The following is a 23933-nucleotide window of genomic DNA, read 5'->3' as shown; positions in this document are numbered from 1 at the left end:
GATTTCTATACTCTCTTTGCTGTTGTGCTCTGAGGCACATCGCAACGCCTTGCTAAAAATGCTGAATATGGCGTATGTACCTCAAGAGATTTCCGTCAACCAACTGGAGGGTGTGATTGCCAACGTGAGCACCAGGCATGGTTTAGGGTTCACTGACCTAGACTTGACGCCTGAGGGACGTAATCATAATAAAGCCTTGCATATCACCATGGAGTGCAAGGGTGTTGTTTTGTCTCACGTGTTGGTAGACACCGGCTCGTCGCTGAATGTGTTGCCTAAGCAAATTTTGAAGAAGATATCTGTTGAAGGGGTTGTGCTTACTCCTAGTGACCTGATCGTGCGTGCATTCGACGGATCCAAACGTATTGTGTTTGGTGAAGTTACCTTGCCGGTGAAGATAGGTCCGGAGGTTTTCGATATCATCTTCTATGTTATGGACATCCAGCCAGCGTACAGTTGTTTGTTGGGGCGTCCGTGGATCCATGCAGCAGGGGTAGTCTCGTCGACTCTCCACCAAAAGCTTAAGTATGTCTGGAACGGTCAGATTGTGACCGTGTGCGGTGAGGAGGATATTCTGGTGAGTCACCTGTCCTCGTTCAAATATGTAGAGGTGGATGGTGAGATTCACGAAACCTTATGCCAGGCATTCGAGACTGTTGCTCTCGAGAGGGTAGCGTTTACTGATCAGAGAAAGCCGGGTGCGTCGATTGCTTCGTACAAGCAGGCCAAGGAGGTTGTTGACTCTGGTAGAGCTGAAGGCTGGGGCAAGATGGTGGATTTTCCAGTTAAAGAGGATAAATTCGGTATTGGCTATCAACCTTTGCAAGCGGAGCAGGGTGTCCAAGCAGGTCCAAGTACCTTTACCAGCGCTGGGTTGATGAATCATGGTGACGTCTTCGCAGCTGATGTTGAAGATGATGACAGTGATTGTGATCTCGACAACTGGGTTCGCTTGCGTGCACCAGGGGAAGTGATCAACAATTGGACGACAGAAGATGTGGTCCAAGTTACTCTTCAAACAGAGTAATTTTCTTTTGTTTTTCATTCTGCACAAAACCCTACATTCTGCCCAAGGCGTAGTGGTTCATTGTAGGGCCATCATGTGTTTTCAATGATTATCATTAATAAAGGACGTTTTGCAAACAATTTTGTGATCCCTGTCTTTCTATTTTTGTTTTCATTTTTCAAAAATAAATAAAAATGGCAATGTTTTTGTTTTTGTGACTTTATTGAACTCTTTTTCTAAAACAAAGCATTAAACATGCAGAAGTGATCTCACAGCATCTACTATGAACAGTTCTGTTATGGCTCAGTATGACTTCAATAATCCCATCTACCAAGCTGAAGAGGAGAGTGAGGAAGACGGTGAACTCCCTAAAGAATTGGTTAGATTGCTGAAGCAAGAGGAAAGGGTCATCCAACCTCATCAGGAGGAATTGGAGATTGTTAATCTTGGTACTGAGGACGCCAGAAGAGATATTAAGATCGGGGCTGCTTTGAAGACAGAGGTCAAGAGCAGGTTGATTGAGATGCTGAGAGAGTATGTGGAGATATTCGCCTGGTCTTATCAAGATATGCCTGGGTTAGATACTGACATTGTGGTGCATAGACTACCTCTCAGAGAAGATTGCCCTTCGGTCAAGCAGAAGCTTCGGAGAACGAGTCCTGATATGGCTGTTAAAATCAAGGAAGAGGTTCAGAAGCAGTTCGATGCGGGTTTCTTGTCAGTGACAACTTATCCACCGTGGGTAGCCAACATCGTTCCCGTGCCGAAGAAGGATGGCAAAGTCAGAATGTGTGTCGATTACCGGGATCTGAATAGAGCGAGTCCGAAAGATGATTTCCCATTACCTCACATTGATGTATTGGTGGATAATACGGCTCAATCCTCGGTATTCTCTTTCATGGATGGTTTCTCGGGCTATAATCAGATTAAGATGGCGCCAGAGGACATGGAAAAGACGACATTCATTACACCTTGGGGCACGTTTTGCTATAAGGTGATGCCATTTGGGTTGAAGAATGTCGGTGCTACCTATCAGAGGGCTATGACGACTCTCTTTCATGACATGATGCACAAAGAGATTGAAGTGTACGTGGATGACATGATTGCGAAGTCACAGACAGAAGAGGAGCACCTGGTTAATTTGCAGAAGTTGTTTGACAGACTGAGAAAGTTCAAACTGAGGCTGAATCCGAACAAGTGTACGTTTGGGGTGAGATCTGGGAAGCTGTTAGGTTTCATTGTCAGCGAGAAAGGGATTGAGGTTGATCCAGCAAAAGTCAAAGCCATTCGAGAAATGCCTGAACCGAAAACAGAAAAGCAGGTTCGTGGGTTTTTAGGGAGATTGAACTACATTGCAAGGTTTGTATCTCACCTAACTGCCACGTGTGAACCGATATTCAAATTGCTAAGAAAGAATCAAGCAATCAGGTGGAATGATGACTGTCAGAAAGCTTTTGACAAGATAAAAGAGTATTTACAGAAACCTCCAATCCTGATTCCTCCAGTTCCAGGGAGACCTCTGATAATGTACCTATCAGTAACCGAGAATTCGATGGGGTGTGTATTGGGACAGCATGACGAGTCTGGTCGAAAAGAGCATGCCATATACTACCTTAGCAAAAAGTTTACCGACTGTGAAATCAAATATTCACAGCTTGAGAAAACTTGATGTGCTTTGGCCTGGGCTGCTCGTCGACTGAGGCAGTATATGTTGAACCATACTACCTTGTTGATTTCTAAGATGGATCCAGTGAAGTACATCTTTGAGAAGTCGGCTCTCACTGGACGTGTTGCCCGTTGGCAGATGATTTTAACAGAGTATGATATTCAGTAAACGTCGCAGAAGGCCATCAAAGGTAGTGTTTTGTCAGACTATCTCGCCGAGCAACCGATTGATGATTATCAGCCTATGATGTTTGAATTCCCTGATGAAGACATCATGTATCTTAAGATGAAAGATTGTGAAGAGCCTCTTGTCGAGGAAGGACCGGATCCTGATGACAAGTGGACATTGATGTTTGATGGGGCTGTGAATGTGAACGGTAATGGTGTTGGTGCAGTGCTTATCAATCCTAAAGGTGCTCATATACCTTTCTCTGCCAGATTGACTTTTGACGTCACCAACAATGAAGCTGAGTATGAGGCTTGTATCATGGGGATAGAAGAAGCCATTGATCTGAGGATCAAAACGCTTGACATTTATGGAGATTCAGCTCTAGTGATCAATCAGGTCAATGGAGATTGGAATACGAACCAGCCGCATTTGATTCCGTATAGAGATTACACCAGAAGAATACTGACGTTCTACAAGAAGGTGAAGTTGTATCATGTCCCCCGGGATGAGAATCAGATGGCTGATGCTTTGGCTACTTTGTCTTCTATGATCAAAGTTCATTGGTGGAATCATATGCCACATGTTGCGGTGAATCGACTCGAGAGGCCTGCGTATGTGTTTGCAGCCGAGTCTGTTGTGATTGATGAGAAACCGTGGTATTATGATATCAAGAACTTCCTCAAGAGTCAGGAGTATCCTGAAGGTGCGTCGAAGAATGATAAGAAAACCCTGAGAAGGCTAGCTGGAAGCTTTTATCTGAATCAGGATGATGTGTTGTATAAGAGGAACTTTGACATAGTCTTGCTCAGATGCGTGGATAGACATGAAGCATACATGTTGATGCAAGAAGTGCACGAGGGTTTGTTTGGTACCCATGCTGGTGGTCATGCAATGTCTAAGAAATTGTTGAGAGCCGGTTATTACTGGATGACTATGGAATCCGATTGTTTCAAATACGCTCGGAAGTGCCATAAGTGTCAAATTTATGCTGATAAGGTGCATGTACCACCAAGCCCTCTGAATGTCATGAACTCGCCTTGGCCGTTCGCGATGTGGGGCATTGATATGATTGGGAAGATTGAGCCTACTGCTTCTAATGGACATCGCTTCATCCTGGTTGCGATTGACTACTTCACCAAATGGGTGGAAGCAGCTTCCTATGCTAATGTTACCAAACAAGTGGTTGCCCGGTTCATTAAGAAAGAAATCATCTGTCGTTATGGGGTTCCTGAGAGAATCATCACTGACAATGGTTCGAATCTCAATAATAAGATGATGAAAGAGCTTTGCAAAGATTTCAAGATTGAACATCACAATTCTTCTCCTTACAGACCAAAGATGAATGGTGCTGTAGAGGCGGCAAACAAGAATATTAAGAAGATTGTGCAGAAGATGGTCGTGACGTACAAGGATTGGCATGAGATGCTGCCTTTCGCTTTGCATGGGTACCGTACCTATGTACGTACGTCGACCGGGGCAACCCCGTACTCCCTTGTGTATGGTATGGAAGCAGTCCTACCAGTCGAGGTGGAGATCCCTTCTCTGAGGGTTTTGTTGGATGTCAAGCTGGACGAAGCCGAGTGGATTCGAACAAGGTTTAACGAGTTGAGCCTTATCGAAGAGAGACGGCTAGCAGCTGTGTGCCATGGGCAGTTATATCAGAGAAGGATGAAGCGAGCCTTTGATCAGAAAGTGCGTCCTCGGAGTTATCAAACTGGCGATCTAGTTTTGAAGAGGATCCTTCCTCCCGGTACAGATAACAGGGGCAAGTGGACTCCTAATTATGAAGGTCCATATGTTGTGAAGAAGGTTTTCTCCGGTGGAGCCTTGATGCTTACAACTATGGATGGTGAAGATTTCCCGTCCCCTGTTAACTCAGATGTAGTCAAAAAATACTTCGCATAAATTGACCCGCTGGACAAAAAGAATAAAAGAGTCCAGGCAAAAAAGGGCATCCCGGCGAACCAAAAAACAGAAAGAAAAGGTTCGGGCAAAAATTAGGGATAAAAATGAAAAGAATTTGTACACCCGGTAAGTCGAAAACCCGCAAGGGCGGCTTAGGCAAAAATGGGTATCCCGGTGGATTGAAAACCCGAAAGGGCGATCCAGGCAAAAGAGGGATTAAAGCGAAGACTACAGTCTGAGTTATCTGTACTTCTCAGAAAGCAAGGGAGTTGGGAGGAAAGCTGATGATCTATGAGTTATAACAGAATTGGGAAATAGTGGATGTCGTGTTCACATTGCCATTAGGATAGATTTTTTCCTTTTGTGCGCAATTACCTCTTTATAGGAATTACTTCCCATTGTATTCGCCTTTTCAGGCACATTTTCAATCAATAAAAGTCGTTATTCAGATAAATAGCTCTTTTGTTTTTATTTTACTGTTTTGTTTGCAAAAACGTCCGAATTTTTGATAAACATTGCATATAAAAACATGAAGGCTAAACAATAACGTGTTGAAAGATAAAACATTTGAAAATCATTTTGAATGTTGAGGACACTTGAGCGTATCTTGTCCATGTATCCCCTGGGGCATTTTGTTGTGCTGTTTTGCAGGTTGTCATCTGTGAGGACGATTCCCCAGCATTTATTTCCCAAGAAAATACGAGAGCTTTCAGAGCTATTCTCCCTTGCAGAGACGCCTTTGGATAGTGCCTTCTATCCCCAGCAGATCTAAGAATTGCCTATGCTCAGCAGACCTGGAAGTGTGTTTATTCCCCAGCAAATATTTCCTTAGTTAAGGTCCCCGAGTGGAGCGGGTTCAAAGAAATTTATCTCCAGCAGAGTTTATCCCACCTATGGATGGGATGAGTTTTCCGTAGCGGAATGATATCTGCATCCCCAAGCTGAGTTTATCCTACTTATGGATTGGTTGGGTCATCCCCAGTGAAGTCGCCTTATGGTTCCCCCAGTGGAGTCGTATTGATAGTTCCTCAGCGCAGTCGCCTTGTTTATTCCCCAGCGGAGTAGCATTTATTTCCCAAAGCAGAGTATCCTACTTGTTAGCTTTTCTCCCTAGCGAGTTGTTTTGATTGTTTCCCCAAGTGGAGTCCCCGAGTGGATTGGGTCCTATGAAGGATATCCCCAGCAGAGTCTATCCTTTCCCCAGCAACAGTGTTATTTCTCCAGCATGAGTGAGGAGTCGGTGCTTTCCCCGCAGAGTATTCCTCAAGCAGAGTCTCCCCACAGAGTTGGAGTATCTGATTCTTTGGCTCCCCAGCCGGAGTTCATCATTTTGCATCTTGCATGTAGAAATCATGGCATCCTCAAAATGTGTAGCATTTCCATTCGATATGGAGCATTACGCCATAGAAAAATTCAAACATATGCATTCATGTGTTCGAAACCTAATCAGACCATATCCCCGGCCGAGGTGGATCATCGTTCAACATCTGTACAGCACATTTGCTACAGTTGTTCCTGACAGCATTCAGGATTGACACCAGAGAGGTTCATTTCCTCATTCGTTGGTGAAAGGAAAGCCTGTAACTCCCTAGTGAGATCCCCAGCAAGTGTTTAGCCTTGCCTTGACCTATATAGATGTCATCTTGTGATATTGGTCAGTGTCATGTCAGCACCCGCGTGTGTTATTTCTTTGGTGTCGGTAAACACCATCTTTCGATGTCGGTAAACATCGAGTCGTATTTCCCAGTCATTCGTTAATGTCTGGTCGTATTTCTTTGGTGTCGGTAAACACCATCTTTCGGTGTCGGTAAACATCGAGTCCTACCCCCAGTCATTCGTTAATGTCTGGTCTTCTTTTGATGTCGGTCAACATCATCTTTCGATGTTCGTAATACCCTCCCCAGAGGTCACCTCTCCGTTGGTTTCGATAAACGTTGAGTTTTTTCTATTCGTCCGTGGACGTCTAGTCGGATTATCCCCAATAAGAGTCACCTTCTCCGTTGGTGTCGATAAACGCTGAGTTTTTCCTATGCGTCCGTTGACGTATAGTTGCTTATTCCCCACAGATCATTTGTTAATGTCTGTTGATTCCCCTCAGAGTTACCTCCCCGTTGGTTTCGATAAACGATGAGTTTTTCCCAATCGTCCGTTGATGATTGGTTGTGTTCACTTTTCCCCAAAGAGTCACCTCTCAGTTGGTGTCGATAAACGCTGAGTTTTCCCAATCGTCCATTGACGTTTGGTTGAGTTATATTTCCTCTCCCCAGAAGAGTTACCTCTCCGTTGGTTTCGATAAACGTTGAGTTTTTCCTATTCGTCCGTTGCCGCATAGTTGTACCCTTCCCCTCAGAGTTACCTCTCCGTTGGTTTCGATAAACGTCGAGTTTTTCTCATTCATCCGTTGACGTCTGATTGTATATCCTATTCCCCAGTCATTCATTAATGTCTGGTCGATCCTCATTCAGAGTTCCCCAGTAGAGTCGTCGGTAAACGTCCTGTCTGGTCACCTTTCTCCGTTGGTGTCAATAAACGTCGAGCTTCACCTTTCTCCGTTGGTGTCAATAAACGTCGAGCTTCTCCCGTTCGTCCGTTGACGTCTGGTCGAGTCTTACCATTCATCCGTTGATGTATGGTCACCTCTCCGTTGGTTTTGGTAAATGTCGAGCTTCTCCCGTTCGTCCGTTGACGTCTGGTCGAGTCTTTCCAGTCATCCGTTGATGTCTGTTACCACTCCGTTGGTTTCGATAAACGTCGAGTTTTTCCTAGTTGTCCGTTGACATCTAGATGTATGATCCCCACAGGGTTACCTCTCCGTTGGTGTCGATAAACGTCGAGCTTCTCCTTCTCCGTTGGTGTCGATAAACGTCGAGCTTCTCCCGTTCGTCCGTTGACGTCTGGTCGAGTCTTACCATTCATCCGTTGATGTCTGGTCTCCTTCTCCGTTGGTGTCGATAAACGTCGAGCTTCTCCCGTTCGTCCGTTGACGTCTGGTCGAGTCTTCCCATTCATCCGTTGATGTCTGGTTACCTCTCCGTTGGTTTTGGTAAACGTCGAGTTTTTCCTGGTCGTCCCTAGTAGAGTTACCTCTCCGTTGGTTTTGGTAAACGTCGAGTTTTTCCTAGTTGTCCGTTGACATCTAGATGTATTTTCCCCGCATTCATCCGTTGATGTCTGTTACCTCTCCGTTGGTTTCGATAAACGTCGAGTTTTTCCTGGTCGTCCGTTGACGTCTAGTTGTGATTTCTATCCCCATTCATCATTTTTCAATGACTGGATGTGGTTGTACTCTTGAGAAAAAAACAAAATCCCCAGTCATATCAGATCCCAGTTGAAGTTACTATTGGATCCCTGCAGTGTGCAAATTTCTACGGTTCTTCGGTATTCAATCCCTGTTTACCCTGAAAGTCTGACAACCGTTGCTCTCATCCATTCAGGTTCCTAGTTGATTGAATAGGGGCAGCTGTAGCACCTCAAATTTGCACCTCCCATTTTGTACATTCATTTTTCATTTTAAGTCATTAGCATTGCATTGTCCACTGCATAGCATTGCATTGTCCATTGCCCAAGTGCAAGTCATCAGTCAAGACTGGTCAGGAGATCCAGTTGTGCAAGCAAGCAAGTGCAATTCCTATTGAGGCAAAGCCCTAGGGTTGGTTCAACAAGTTCATATGACCTAGGGATCATTTTGAAGTGGTTTGGCCAAAGGTTGGATGATCAAAGCTCAACAGTCAAGCTGCAATTCATCTGAAACCCTAAAAAGTCAACCAAAGTCAATTGTGCATGAAATCATGGATTTGAAGGTGGGAGATGGTTAGAGAGGCCTCATTCATGTCCATACAAGTCTCATTTGACATTGCAAACATCAACAATGAAGAATTTGAGGTCAGATGAAAAGTTTCCAAAAATAGTAAGTGACCTGTAATTTGAAATTGCCAAAAATGGAAAGGTTTTCTCCTCAAGTTTACATCATCAAGAAAGCTTCAAATGAAATTTTGTCCAACATGAAAATTAAAGATCTTGTTCTCTCATTTTCAAAAAGTCCAAGAACATGAATTTCTCATGTATGGTTGGGAAATTATGGATCAATCTTTGCCAAGTCAATTTGAAGTTCAAAAGGGGATAACTTTCACACCACAAGGCCAAATGGAGTGGGATTTTTTGCAACATTCTTGTTTTGATATGCTCTATCCAAATTATGCATTACATTTCATCAATTCTCATCACAAAATTTTGGCATTTTCATTTGATTTTCATTTGAATTTTGGAGGGAAAAAGTCCAATTCAAAAACTAAGCATTTTCCACACATGGTATCATTGGCATTTGGTTCCAAATGGATTTTTGAGGTGAATTAAGCACAAACTCGTGTACTGTAGCACTCATTTTCATGCATGCAAGGTAAATTGCAAATTGGCCATTACACCTTCATTTCCCTAATTACTATTGCATTTGGTTAATTGTGATTAGTAACTTCATTAATCCATCATATATAAGGATAATCAAAACAGAATTCGTGCTTAACATTTCATTTGGTTCAGATCTAGATCCAATTGCAAAATCTCACAAACTTTTTCTCTCAACTTTTCTGCAAAACTTTGCACAAACCTTGCATTGTTCTTCATTGATTCATCATCCACAAGTGTAATTGGACCTTTTGGAAGCAAGACTTCATCATTTTCGAGCAGAATTTGAAACTGTTGGAGCTTAGCATCATTCATGGCAGTTGCGGATTGGAGCTGCATCAAGCACGAGTGAGCATTGAATCTTTATCCATTCATCCATTCAAGAGTTGAAGAAGATCTGTTTCTGCTTTTCCAGGCCTAAGGACACTGATTCCAACTCTGCACTTCAAACAAGGTCAGGATTCGAATCTCACAATTCTTGTAATCATGATATGCATTTTGTAGATCTTTGATCCCGGAGTATGCTGAGCTTTGCCTCGTTGATTTTCATCAAGAAATAAGAAAGTTATTGCGGTTTTAAGTTTGATGTGTGAATCTTATCTTGCTCGATCCAAGCATGTTAGTGAGAATTAGGTTGAATTGATGTTAGATTAGTGATGTACGTTAGAAGAGGATTCCAATGGTATAGGTTTTGTCAATTTTTGTGAACATTTGTTCTTGAGCACATGAATGTTGATGAACGCATGAAGAACCCTAGGTTTGCTTCTCCAGAATCGTGTTTGATCTGTTTTAGCCTTGCCTGCATGTGTTTCATTGTTTTTAGCCATGTATTGGTCCACTTGTACACAACGTGGCAGAACGATTGGTACAGCGCGCATCACTTTTCCATGTAGACTTAAGTGAAACGCAGCGTTTCACTTAAGTAGCGCCAAATTCAAATCCTAACGTGGTTCGATCCTCGGTTCAGACAAATCCACATTTGGCCTTTGCATTTTCTTTACCTTATGCCTCCATGTTCATGCTATGCTTTCTACGTGGTTTTTTAATTTTCTCTCCACTTCAAAAATTCATATCTTCATGAATATTAATCCAATTGAGATGAGGTTTTTTGCATGATGTTCCTCATGATCTCTAGAATTTTATGGTGATTTTTCCAGAAAATGTGCACGCGTGGATTTTAATTTTGGCTAGAGATTGTGTGTATATGTGTTTTCTTGACATGCCTAGCCATTTTTCTTGTGAAATGATGGATATTAATCCAATGACTTTGAGATTTTGCATGCTTAAACTAGACATCCTAATGGTCATTTTGGTATAGAGTTTGCATTTTTCTCATTTCTGGTTGTGGAGATATGCTTTGGTTAAGGTAGGTGTGACAATGTGTGTCACACCTTTGCTTGCTTGACTTGTTGATTTTCATTACCATGCCATTAAATGCCAATTGATGTGAATTTTTGCATGATGCTACTTCTGGTTGTTAGCATGGCTTATGAAATTTTGTAGAATTTTTGAGTGCATTTCCAATTTGTTTGAGATTTTCTTTGCTGATTGGTCATGTTTGGACTTTTGGATAGTCATGAACTTAGATGATTTGTGAAATGGTGGATGTTTATCATATGAACTTGGAATTTTGCACATGTGTTCTAGACACTTTGAAGTTTGCTATGGCTTTGGTTTGATGCATTTATCATGTACCAATTCTGTTTTGTGCTTGTGTGAAGTTGATGCCTCTAATTGTGCCTTGTTTGAGCTTGTTTTGCCTTGCCTTGCCTTATGGAATTTAGTTGTTGTGCTTATACTTGTCCAAATGCATTGAATTTTGGTATGGTGATCATGTTGTGAGTGTTGTTTAGCCATTATTTTTCTTGGGATTTATTGAGCCATTTTTTAATTAATATGGATTTGTTCTTACTGTTGTGTCAATGTGGTTCCAAATTGCACACTTTGCCTTAGTTGCTTTATGAAATGAAATTGGTGTATGTTATGAATGTGAGACCACTTGTACATTGTTCCTAATTGATTGAGCTTGATTCTTGCCAATTTTCATGTTATGTTTTGGATTATTGCTCCCTCTTTGACCCTAGGCCTTGTCCTAGTGGTTAGTGCTTATGTTTGAGTTGTGTTTTCAGGACAAGCAGCATATGGCCTTGAGGAGTTTGATTCAATTGCTCATTTGGATTGATATTTGATTGATGTTGATTAACATTAAGTTGTTTTGTAGGTGGATTAGCTCCTTTGAGTTGAGCTTGTGCTTTGCTTGGTGCATTGCTTGTTGTCTAATTGTACAGTTAACTGTTGACTTCTAGTCTGTCTGTTTGACTTTTTGAGTTGTGTATTGACTGAGTTAGACTGTTTTCAGGTACATTAGTTGCTATAGTTCATTGTGAACTTGCTTTTGCTGTTGCTTGGTTGCTTAACCAATTTGAGGTATAATGTCTCTGACTCCATGTAGTCTGGAAGACCTGGCCTGTTATTTGGTCAGGCACCTGTCTGAAGTCCTCCTTAAGAGGCAATGCTTGTGTTTGTTTATGTTTGTGCCAAGCAGGAAAAGACCTCTATGAGGCAATTGGCAGATAAAAGAGATGTGCAATCCATCTCCTGCTATTCAGTTGAGTCATCCCTTTGCCCACACACCTTGTGTTGATGCATTGTGGATATTAACCCAAGATCTTTGTTGAGTCAGTCATATGTGTAGAAGGGTTCCAACTTTCTGAACCCACACATTCCTTTGTCTAAAAGCTCTCCCAGGCCAGGGATAAGAGCTGTGAAGTCTTATCTTCACTTCCCATTTCATCTGCTTCACCCTAACTCTCAATGTTAGGGTTAAGAGCTAACATCACCCGATTCCAGTTGGCTTGTGTTTCACAGCCTAACCTTGTGTGAGCCCACTTTGTTTGTATATAGTGTGTGCTATTTGTGTGATTGTTTGCTTTGCTTGTGTTGTTTAGGATAGCTTGCTCCCTGTGCAAGTTAGATAGCAACCTTAACTTAGGGATGATATGCATGATAACATCTAGGCTCGAGTCGTAGTCTCCCTAGTTGTGTCTCCCTTTGTATCTGGTTAGGCTAGTCCTGTGTCCCTGCGTAGGGGAACTACGTCGCCCTGATCCTCATACCAGATGAGGTACATAGGCAGGAGATGAGCTGATCTCTCCGGGCGCCCTTTTTGTTTTGTTTGTGTGAGTTGTTTCTCCTCTTCTGGTTGGAGTCCGATGTAAGTCCAGCGATTGGCATTTGGTTTCCAGTGTGTGTGTGTTTGGTTCGGAGTCTGATGTAAGTCCAGCGATTGGCATTCGGTTTCCATGTTTGCCTGTTTGTGTGGAGTTTGACGTAAGTCCAGCGATTGGCAGTCGATTTCGTGTGTTGTTTTGTTTGGCGTGCGTTAGCCGAGCTACGAGTGCTCTGATTCTTCTTTAGTCCGAGAAGATACGTATGCATAGGATGCGACATCCTAGCGAGCACGTTTCCCCTAGTCCCAAACTACGTCGACTCTGATGTCTATGCCTGATAGACTACGTAGGCCCAGGATGCGATATCCTGCCGAGTTAGTTTCGTTTGTTTTCTCGTGTCTCTTTCAGCCAGTGTTCGATGTTTGTGAGCAGTGTTTTAGCAACCATATTCCTTCCTTTTGTGCGTGGATCCCGTCGAGTACGACGGATGAGTAGGGGTGCTAATACCTTCCCTTCGCATAACCGACTCCCGATCCCATTTCTCTTTGGTCGCGAGACCATGTCTTTTCCAGGTTTACTTCGAGCGTTTCCTTTCCCTCTTTTGGGATAAATAACGCACGGTGGCGGCTCTGTTGTTCTGTTTTCCCGCCGGTTTTTCGCGTAATGCGACACTTTACAAAAGAAATTTTGATATGGTCTTGCTCAGATGAATGGACAGGCACGAAGCAAACTTATTGATGACTGAAGTCCATGAAGGTTCCCTTGGCACTCATTCCAATGGACATGTTATGGCTAAGAAGATGTTGAGAGCAGGTTACTATTGGCTGACAATGGAATCTGACTGCTGCAAGTTTGTGAAGAAATGCCACAACTGTCAAATTTATGCAGATAAGATTCATGTTCCTCCGACACTGTTGAATTTCATTTCCTCCCTATGGCCCTTCTCCATGTGGGGAATTGATATGATTGGCATGATCGAGCCTAAAGCTTCGAACGAACATCGTTTCATTCTGGTGGCTATTGGCTACTTCACAAAGTGGGTTGAAGCGGCATCGTATGGGAATGTAACCAAGTAAGTTATTGTGAGGTTTATCAAGAATTAGATTATATGCCGTTATGGTGTGCCAAGTAATATCATTAATGATAATGGATCAAACTTGAATAAAAATATGGTGGAAGCTCTTTGTAAAGATTTCAAGATTGCACATCACAATTCTTCTCCCTATAGACCTAAGATAAATGGGGTTGTTGAAGCTACGAATAAGAACATTAAGAAGATCATTCAGAAGATGGTTGTGACGTATAAAGATTGGCATGAGATACTCCCATTTTCTTTGCATGGGTACCGTACATCCATCTGCACTTCAATAGGGGCAACCCATTTCTCACTTGTTTATGGTATGGAAGTTATGCTCCCAGTAGAGGTTGAGATCCCATCATTGCGTGTTTTGATGGAAGCCAAGTTGACTGAAGCTGAATGGTGGCAAACCAGATATGATCAGTTGAATTTGATTGAAGAGAAGAGGTTGACTACCATGTGTCATGAACAATTATATCAACGGAGAATTAAGAAAGCTTTTAATAAGAAGGTCAGGCCTCGTGTGTTTAGACAAGGTGACCTTGTGCTCAAGAAGATTCTATCTTTCAAACCAGATGCTAGGGGCAAATGGACTCCTAACTATGAAGGCCCATATGTTGTTAAGAGAGCCTTTTCAGGCGGTGCTTTGATTCTTACAACTATGGATGGTGAGGAGTTCACACGTCCTGTGAATGCTGATGTAGTCAAGAAATACTTCGCCTAAAACGAAAAGAACAACTCGCTAAGTTGAAAACCCGAAAGGGAGGCTTAGGCAAAAATGAGCGTCTCGGTGGATTGAAAACCCGAAAGGGCGGTCCAGGAAAAAGTTAGAGACATAAAATAGAAAATTCATCCTGATAGATTGAGTACCCCACCTTGGGGAAATTTATGCAAAAATTAGGGATTATGGCAAGTAACTGCATTCGGTTGATCTCTAGTCTCAAGCAAGTCAGTCAACTCGGATCACCATTTTCAACTAAAACCAAGAGCATAGTGGACATTGATGTTGGTAGAAGGATCAGTGATCATTGTATTCAATGTAGCCATTTTCCATGTAAATTACCATTTTTCAACTTTTGTAAAGATCTATGGAGTCTTGTCGTTTACAGGCTACCATTCTATTAAATAAAATTGAGCTTTTTATCCAATTGTTTCTACTCTTATTTATCTTTCAGCTAAATAGAATTGAATTTTTATGATGATAATTTTGAAATATTTAAAAATAAAAACCATTTTTCTTAAAATAATAAAAACAATTACTTTTAAGCAATCGACTTCATTCGAGAAATATCAACAGCAACCTGAGAACAGGTGAGTCCTAAAGTGTGGAGCATTGTTGGTCTCTTCCCAAGCAGTTGGTTGAGTCACTTTTTCCTTCCCAAGGTAATTCAGTTTCTCCAGTCGAGTTTTGTGATCGCCTCCCCAGCTAAGTTGTAGGCGCGTGTACTCAACGGTTTGTGTAGATCCAGTATAGATTTTTATTCCCCTCAAGTCGCCAGCAAAGTTCACTCTTGAACCCAGCCAGCATTGATTCTTGAGCAGTATTTATGGTCCTCTACAAGGTTGTCTACCATGTGGCATGGTGTTGACCTAAAATTTCCCGCAGAGTTGATGATTAGGATCCTCAGCAGATCTTTTCTATCTCCCCAGTCAGGGCCGAGCGATTTGTGATGGATGATTTATGTTCATCCCTAGCTCTTTCTCCAGTTGATGCCTCCATCCTGTCGAGATTAGCCGGGTGTTGTATTGATGATTCAGATCAGTGACATCTGTATCCTTTGTCATTGTTGTGTCAACATAATCATCATTCATATATACATATACATATACATTCGTACATCAAATATTTCATTATGCATTATTATTGCATTTGACTCCTTATTTTTCCGATCCTCTGCTATGGTGATATCCTTCCCCCACGCAGATTTGGTGCATCTGTCCTCCCTCAATTGTAGAGTGTCAGCCCCTTAAGTAGAAAGATTTAACCTTTCTCATTCCCAACTAAGTTGTTTCCTCATGGATGATTATTATTTCAGCTTCCTCCCTAGTTGATTATCTAGATGGAACCACTCCCCTTGAGTTATATTCTCACCGGGTCGAGTCATTTGTTTGACCGTTTCTTTCTAGCTATTACCTAGATAGATGCTTTTGGTCCCTCGAAAGTTTATTACCCAGTAACTGGTAATATTCTTCTCAATTTGCAGGGTAACAATAATCTACTTCCTCCTATTTTTCCCCAGCGGATTCATTTTACGTTTCCCAGGTAGTCTATCCTTGATATGTTCATCCTAACTAATGACGAATATTCTTCCTTTGAGTTTATCCTTGATGTGTTCATCTTAACCGGTGACAGATATTCTCTTCTTTGGTATTCTACCCAGTAAAAAGGTAGTTGTGATCCCTATTTCAATCCCCAAATGGTTAATCCTTATTATGTTTATCGTAATTGATGACGGGTTTTCTCCTCTTTGCAGTCTTCTGCCCAGTAACCAGTAGTTGTAAATCCCGCTTTCCCATGCTGAGTCTATCCTTGATATGTTCATCCTAATCGGTGACGGATATTCTCTTTTCGGTATTCTATCCAGTAATTGATAGATATAATTCCTACTTTTCTCCCCGGCAGTATATCCTTGATATGTTCATCTTAGCCGATGACGAATATTCTTCCCTTTGAGTTTATCCTTGATATGTTCACTTTAACCAGTGACGGATATTCTCTCTCTTTGGTCTTCTTCCCAGTAACCGATAGTTATAAATCCTATTTGATATTTTCCCTAGCAGGCTGTTCTTACCCAGTAACCGGTAACGAACACACCTCTTTTTCCTCAGCGAGTCATCCTTGATATTTTTACCCTAACCGGTAACAGATGCCTCTCTGTCAGATTATGTTATCTCCTTACCCAGTAATCGGTAATAGGTAATATAATTCTGGTACTCCTGTGTTGAAGTTCATTCTTCCCCAGTTGATTTCGAGTGTGTATTTCCCCAATGAAATCGCCATTTCCTGTTTGGTTCGAGTATTTCAGTTTGGTTCTGATTTACCCGTTTCCCCTGCAGATTTTTCTTCTTTATCCCCGACCGAGCCCTTCCATCGATTTATTTTCATGGAACCCTCTTGTGTCTCCAGCAGTTTTTTTAGTCGTAGCCTAGCCTACGCATAACTTTTTACCCCCTCCCCCCAAGAGTCTCTGTCTCCCCAATGAGTTTTCCTTATGGAATGCATTATGCTCCTGCCGACTTTCAGTCTCCTCGGATTATTTTTCTTTGTGGCAATATTTTCCCCACAGAGACTATTTTTAACATTCATATCATATGCATCATGAGGTCTCTTAGGGACAAAATTTTGTTCCTATATGTTTTTATTTAAGCCCATTCTACTGAGTCGATACGAAGATTTTAACCTTTACCTCTTCAGTTAGAATGTCCTTAAATAGGGGCAGCTGTAAGACCCCAATTTTGACCATAAGATCCCTCATGTCATCTCATCATATGCATTAGCATTGGGATCACACCTTGGCATCCTCTTTATCCTTCACTAATTGGGTTTGCATTGGGAGAGATCACCAAGCATATATTTTGAATGTATCATACTTTGTTTTTCATTATTTACTAATCAAAATACCAAAAATATATCAATGTATAGTTTGTTGCTTTTGTAGGTAGTGTGCATGCTCACTTATGCTCTATCAATCTCATATCTAGGGTTTAAGACCCTCAATGTAAGGAGTGCAATCAAGAATTGGTTCACATTATCTCTAAGCATCATATATGGATCCCCACAATCTTCACATGTTATTTTGATCAAGAAATCATCAAGAATTTGGAGTTTGTTTGCCTTGGAAACCCTAATTCATCTAGGTATCTTGTGTGACTTCTTCAACAAGTTTCTTCAACATATGATCAGATATTTAAAGGGACACTTCATATTTCATCATCTTACACATATATGAGCCTCCATGAGTCCGAAAAGTCATGAGAATGTCAAGCTAGCAAGATGGTTCATGGTGGTTGACCAGAGAAACTCAACTAGTTAAAACTGGGGTTCCCTAGACCCTATCTCCTACAATATTTGTCATATGAAAATGATTACAAAATAAAAGTTAATATAAATGACATTCCAAACAACTTTCATGTTTAAGTCAAGAGCTAGTTTTGCTTGGAAAGTCATTTTTTATGCTGAAAGATTATAGGTCATTTTGTCTGAACCCTAGTTTGGAGGTCAACTTCCCAAGACCATAACTTGCTCAATTTTTATGATATGAAATCCATTCAAATTTCATGATCCAATTCAATATGTTCACTTCAACTTTGATGTTTGGAAGAAGTTCAAATTCAACTTGCAAATGCATATTCCAGGAGGAAACATTATAGATCATTTTAGACCAATACCATTGAACAAGTGATTTTCCTCAACTTCTAAAATGCATAAATCCTTCATGCCAAATACAAATGAGGTCAAATTGTTGACCAAATTTAATATGTTTTAAAGAGATACAACTTTGATGAAGGAACGTTTCTCATTTCAAGTCCATAGAAAAAGTTATTCAAGGTGGAAGAAGTGAACATTTGACATGGGACTTAGAAAATTTTCAAATATGTTTGATTTCCCAAACTTCCACCTCAAAATTCATCATGATCTAAGCTTCAAATGAATAAATGTCCAATATAATGAACCATTTGGATGATTTCTACTTCCACTTTTCATACACGATTGCATGGCTTTGTAACATGATTTCAGCATGATCCTCACTCATTTTTGGACCTGATTGCATCACTTGATGAGCCTATCACACGCCCATGCAAGCATGTAAGGGAATTTCTCAAAATTTTCCAAATTTGGAAGTGTGTGGAAATATATCTCATTGGCTATAAATAAGACCCTCATTGCTCAGAATTAAGGACCTCATGCCCAAACTTTGAACCTACAATCCCAAACCCTCACCATTGAAGGATAATTTTGAAGGTTTTCTTTGAAAATCGAGTTTCAAATCTCCATCTGTTTTAAGATTGAAACTCCAAGAATACAGACCTTTTCTTGATCCTAATCACTTCCAACAAGCATCAGAAGCAAGGCCAAGCACAATTGGAATCATGATCGTGCCATTCTGAAGCTCCATTGAAGGTGAATTTTCTTCTCTTCGATTCTCCCTCAATTCTTCACCATTCTTTGTGATTTTTGGTTGTCTAAAGTCCTATCCATGTAGGCAAGAAGATTGAGTTGCTTTGAGGTTAAATCTAAGCAACTCAGTTCATGATCCTCAAAATTCAAATCCCTGTACCTTTTTATATACTTGGAATTGGAGAAAATTGAGGTCAGATCCGTGCTCCTGAGCATTTTTCCTTCAAATTAGTGTATTCACTTTTCATTATTCATAAGGTTTTTGTTGGACCAGTCTGGTGGTCCTCACTAGAGAAGATGACCAGAGCTAGGGCTCCGGTGGTGCTCTGGATCAATCCAGGCCATCTGATCTATTTCTCATGTTCTAATCTCACACGTCCAATTTGATTAGCAAGCGTGTGGCGCAGTTGACTAAGGTGTTTGTGGAACGCGCACGCTTGGCCATCAAATCTACCACCTCAATTAATGAGGGAGATCTGATGGCCCTTTTTTTTTTTGATTTTTGTTTTTAATCCATTTATTTTGATTAATCCAAAAAATATGGTACTTTCACCAAAAATCTTTAAATATTTTCCTCTTTCATTTTTTGAATTAAAATTATTTTTGGATTAATTTTTATATTTTTCATGAATTAATTGTTTTTGTGCATATTTTTAATTATTTAAAAATACTATTGACTTTTCAAAAATTATGAAATTTTTTGTCTAAGGTCCTTTGACCTTGTTTGACCTAGGATAAATCTCTTGTCCATTTATTTGCTGTTTTGAAGAGGTTTTAGGTTTTGACCAAACCAAATTTAATTTAAATGCATGTTTAATTTGATTTTTAATTGATTAATTGTGTAGAAATTATGTTGAGCCATTTTTATTGACTTGTGATGTTTGACTATATATTTGGGCCTTGGTCAAGGTTGATTTGAATTTTGTTGAGTTAAAATCATTAGATTTAGGGGATTGATGAGATGTACATTTCATCTCCCAAAACGAATGAATGATTTTAATTTGATAAAATTCCTCCCATGATCAATTTGTGTTTCTCTTATCTCCCCTCCCTCTTCATATTCAATACCATTCTCTCTTATCCTTTCCATTGACCAATGAAGTCTCAATATCCTAACGCTAATTGGTTCATCAATAACTTTGTGTTAGATGAACCAATACAAGTATAGATGAGATAGGTTCATCCTTTGATCTTTTTCTTTTTTGTGTGTGATATGTTTTAGGAGTTTGGTTCATTATACCATATCTCTAACATGCATTAACACCGAAATTTCTATTACCCGGCCTTAGATAGTTGTGACTTTTACATAAGTCCAATTATGATTGCTTAACATAGAGTTAAAATTTGACCCCAAAGGCATAGCATTCTAGTAAATGAGATTGTAAGGCTTCCCCCTTTCATGGTATTACACTACGCCAAAAACTGGAATAGACAGCGCACCTTAGAGGGCGCTTTATTACAAAAGCGCACTCTAAAATGAAGCGAAAAAATAAGGAGCGAACAACTGGAATAGACAGCGCACTTTAGAGGGCGCTTTTGTAATAAAGTGCCCTCTAAGGTGAAGCGAAAAAATAAGGAGGAGATAGAGGGACAACAATACAGGGCGCTTTTTAGAAAGCGCCCTCTAAGGTTTCCCTTAGAGGGCGCTTTTAAAAAAGCGCTCTATAAGTCCATGTGCATTTCCAGTTTATAAAGCGCTTTTGGAAATCCTTAGAGAGCGCTTTCATAAGCGCCCTCTTAGGCCCCCTTTAGTAAACATTAAAATTATAACATACTGCGTGTTTTGTTATTTCACTCTCTGTTATTTTCGTTCTTTTTCACGTTAGGGTTCTCACTGCTACGATTTTCGCTACTTCTAAGGCGTTCTCCTTCCACCTCTGTTAGATCTACGACGTTTCCTCCTTCTATTAATTCGTTGTTAGCTGTTCGATTTTGACACCATAGGTATTTTTCTAATCTTCATATTACTTGGTTTCTCTTCTGACGTTCGCTATTGTTCATTTTTGGTTTCATTTTTCTTGGTTCATACATTTATTGAGTATTCTCAACAATAATTATTGTGTTGCAATGCTAGCAATGGAGACTAGGCATTATGGGTTAAATTTCACCAACTGTTCCATTTGTTTCTCGATGTAGAAAAAGGAGGCAGCAATATCTAAAACACCTTCTACCAATCAAAGGTACACTATGCAGCTTATGAGTGTATTTATTCTAGCATACATAGCGTAGCTAGTAACTTAAGAAGTTTAGGTATGGATGTTATTTGATAGAGTAAATTAGAGTCGACTATTCTTCTGTTAGCTTTCAGTTAGACCATTATACAATTCTACATATATATTTTCTAGTCAATGTTTATCTTTTGTAAAAACTATATGATGATATATAACTATGCTACAAATTAGTGCATACCACTGATGCTTAATGCATGGTTCATACATTCTCATGCTATTGAAGTCAGAGATATCTGAAAATGTTGAGAAACTAACTCAATAAACCAAAATTGTTTTGGTTTTGGGTTGTTGTTGGAGACATGAATGCCCTACACAGAGACTAACTCAATAAAGCGAAATTGTTTTGTCTCATCCCATTTTTGGTTTCTCTTCTGAAATTGTTTTTTGTTTATTCTAATTAGTAATGGATAATACATGGATGTCTTCCAATCGATTGTCGAGAGAGTACGAGAATGGGGTGGAAGATGTCTTAGTTCAAGGATCCATGCTTGTGAATAAAGGGTTGAGTGTTCTCCAAAGAATGACTTAATCAATTGAAAAGCAAAACATCACTAACATCTAATCAACTAACATTTGACTAACTTTTATCATATTGCTTTTATTTTTCAAGTCATTTACTTTATGCAATTTAAATTCAAGTCATTTACCATTTCATTTGTCATTTACATATCATTTAACTTGTTTATATTCATGTCATTTCACTTTGCTCACTTGAGCAATATATTGTGATTGTATATATTTGTTTGTGCATTTTGTTTGTGTTTGTGGTCTAAGGACCTTAAAATACTTAATAAACAACAAAAACCCTAAAAAATGTTTGTGTGGACTGTTGGATTTGATCAGAGCTTTTTGACTTAGAATTAGGCAACATTCAATGAGCAAAAGGACTTTGCCAATGCCAACATTTTTTAGACCAAGTTATTGTGATTTGAGATTTCATCTGATGCAAGTATTGGGATCCCCTTGAATTCATCTGCTACATGATCTTGATGCCACTGTTATTTCAATCTTGTATCTAATATCTTCTTCTGAGTTGATCAAAGAGTATTTCATCTGATACATGAGAAGACAAAAAAGACTTCTAGCTGTGGGATTTGCTTACTTGGATGTGGCTATCTTTATTTGATGCCTTGATCTTCATGAGGCTTGATATTGCTAATTTCTTGTTGATTAGTGCTTGATCCAAAGTCCAAAGGGAAAGTGGGTTTTCTATATGACATTCTTGTTTGTTGGATTGCATCTCATCGGTCAGATCTTTACAACTCTTAAATTTAAATTTTATGCTTAGGATTAGTCTCTTCATCTCCTCCCACTTCTTAAATTTCATAATCTCTCCCCCTTTTCAAAAACATTCTTTGCTTGTGATTTCAAACCTAGACTCTTTTTGCAAATTAGAAACTTTGGCCTCATGCCATTGCACTTTTAAACTCTTTTCTTAATCAAACTTATAAATAAATCTAATCATATTGACTTAAAATTTCAAAAGAAAAAAAGAACTAACACTCATTGAAACTCTTTTAGGATCCTTTATGCCTTTTTTAACTTAATTTTTAATTAAAAGCAATCCACTCATTTTTAAATTGATACCACGAACTACGATGTTTTGATCCCTCATTTTTTTGTTGGTACGTAGGCACAGGTCTGAAGGATTTGTCAAACACAAAATATAATTAATGAATTCTTTTCTCATCCCCACACTCTATTTGTTCCAAACATCATTTTATACCAAAAACACATACACACATAAAAAAAAGGGCTCTCTAGGAGTACCTAGGACACTTTGGGTGCTAACACCTTCTCTCTGTGTAACCACCCCCCTTACCTGTAATCTCTGACATTTTATTAGTTTTGATTTGAAAACTTCTTATCTCTGGGTTTTGTTCATAGTTTTCCCTTTTCCTTTGAAAACAATAAAGCGCGATGGCGACTCTGGTTTTATTGACGTTAAGTTTATCCATAGCTTGATGATCATGAATTTATCGCTACACTTCTAAAACCAAATTTCCCTTGAATTTATTCCACCAAAAGCCATATGATATTGAAACATGATCTTTGACTTCAACTTTGACCAAAAGTCCACTTGGTCAACAATTGACTTTTGCTCAAATAATCAAATAATCAAGAATAAGCCACTGATCATCAAATAATACCAACCAAAGGTCCATGATCCAAATAAGGACTCCCTTGTACATATACAAGCCATTGGGAACCAAGTTTCTCAAGAAAATTTTCAGAAACAACCTTTGACCAATAGTTGACTTTTTCACTAATCAAGTCTAAATTCAACAATCATCCAATGCAATGCTTTGAGAAGTCTTGTGATGAATCCAATGGTAATACTTGATACCTTGGGCCATTAATTTATCAAAGAAACCAAGTCCTGATGAAAATTCAACTCAATTCTTGAAAGGGGCCAAAACTCTAATTCCTGATCAAAAGGCTTAGGGGACAAGTAACTAAAGCCACACCCTGATTCCTCAAAGATTCTTGGGGAATTTTCAAAAAGCCAATGATCTTGAATCAATAAGGTACTCATGAGCATGAGGTCTCACATAACTTGCCTTGAAAACTTCCATCTTCAACTGATGATCACAAGTTCCAGAAATCCTTGATCCCACCCACAAGTACCAATGAAAATGCAATGTATGAGAAGCAATAAGCATATGATAGTTGAAAACCAAGTGAGGAAATTTTGGGGTGCAACACATGGGTACCGTACATCCATCAACACTTCAATAGGGGCAACCCCTTTCTCTCTTTTTTATGGCATGGAAGTTGTGCTCCCCGTGGAGGTTGAGATCCCATCATTGTGCGTATTGATGGAAGTCAGGCTGGCTGAAGCTGAATGGTGTCAGACCAGATATGATCAGTTGAATTTAATTGAAGAGAAGAGATTGAATTCCATGTGTCATGGTCATTTATATCAATAGAGAATGAAGAAAACTTTTGATAAGAAGGTCAAACCTCGTATGTTCAGAGAAGGTAACCTCGTGCTCAAGAAGATCTTATCTTTCAAACCTGATTCTAGGGGCAAATGGACTCCTAATTATGAAGGCCCGTATGTTGTTAAGAGAGCCTTTTCAGGCGGTGTGTTGACTCTTACAACTATGGATGGTGTAAAGTTCACTTGTCCTGTGAATGCCATTGCAGTCAAGAAATACTTCGCCCAAAAAGAAAAGAACAGCTTGC

The sequence above is a fragment of the Lathyrus oleraceus genome, chromosome 4 (assembly GCF_024323335.1).
Source record: "Lathyrus oleraceus cultivar Zhongwan6 chromosome 4, CAAS_Psat_ZW6_1.0, whole genome shotgun sequence".
Lineage (NCBI taxonomy): Eukaryota > Viridiplantae > Streptophyta > Magnoliopsida > Fabales > Fabaceae > Lathyrus > Lathyrus oleraceus.
The sequence above is the reverse complement of the archived record's forward strand: the minus strand, read 5'-3'. Positions refer to the sequence as shown.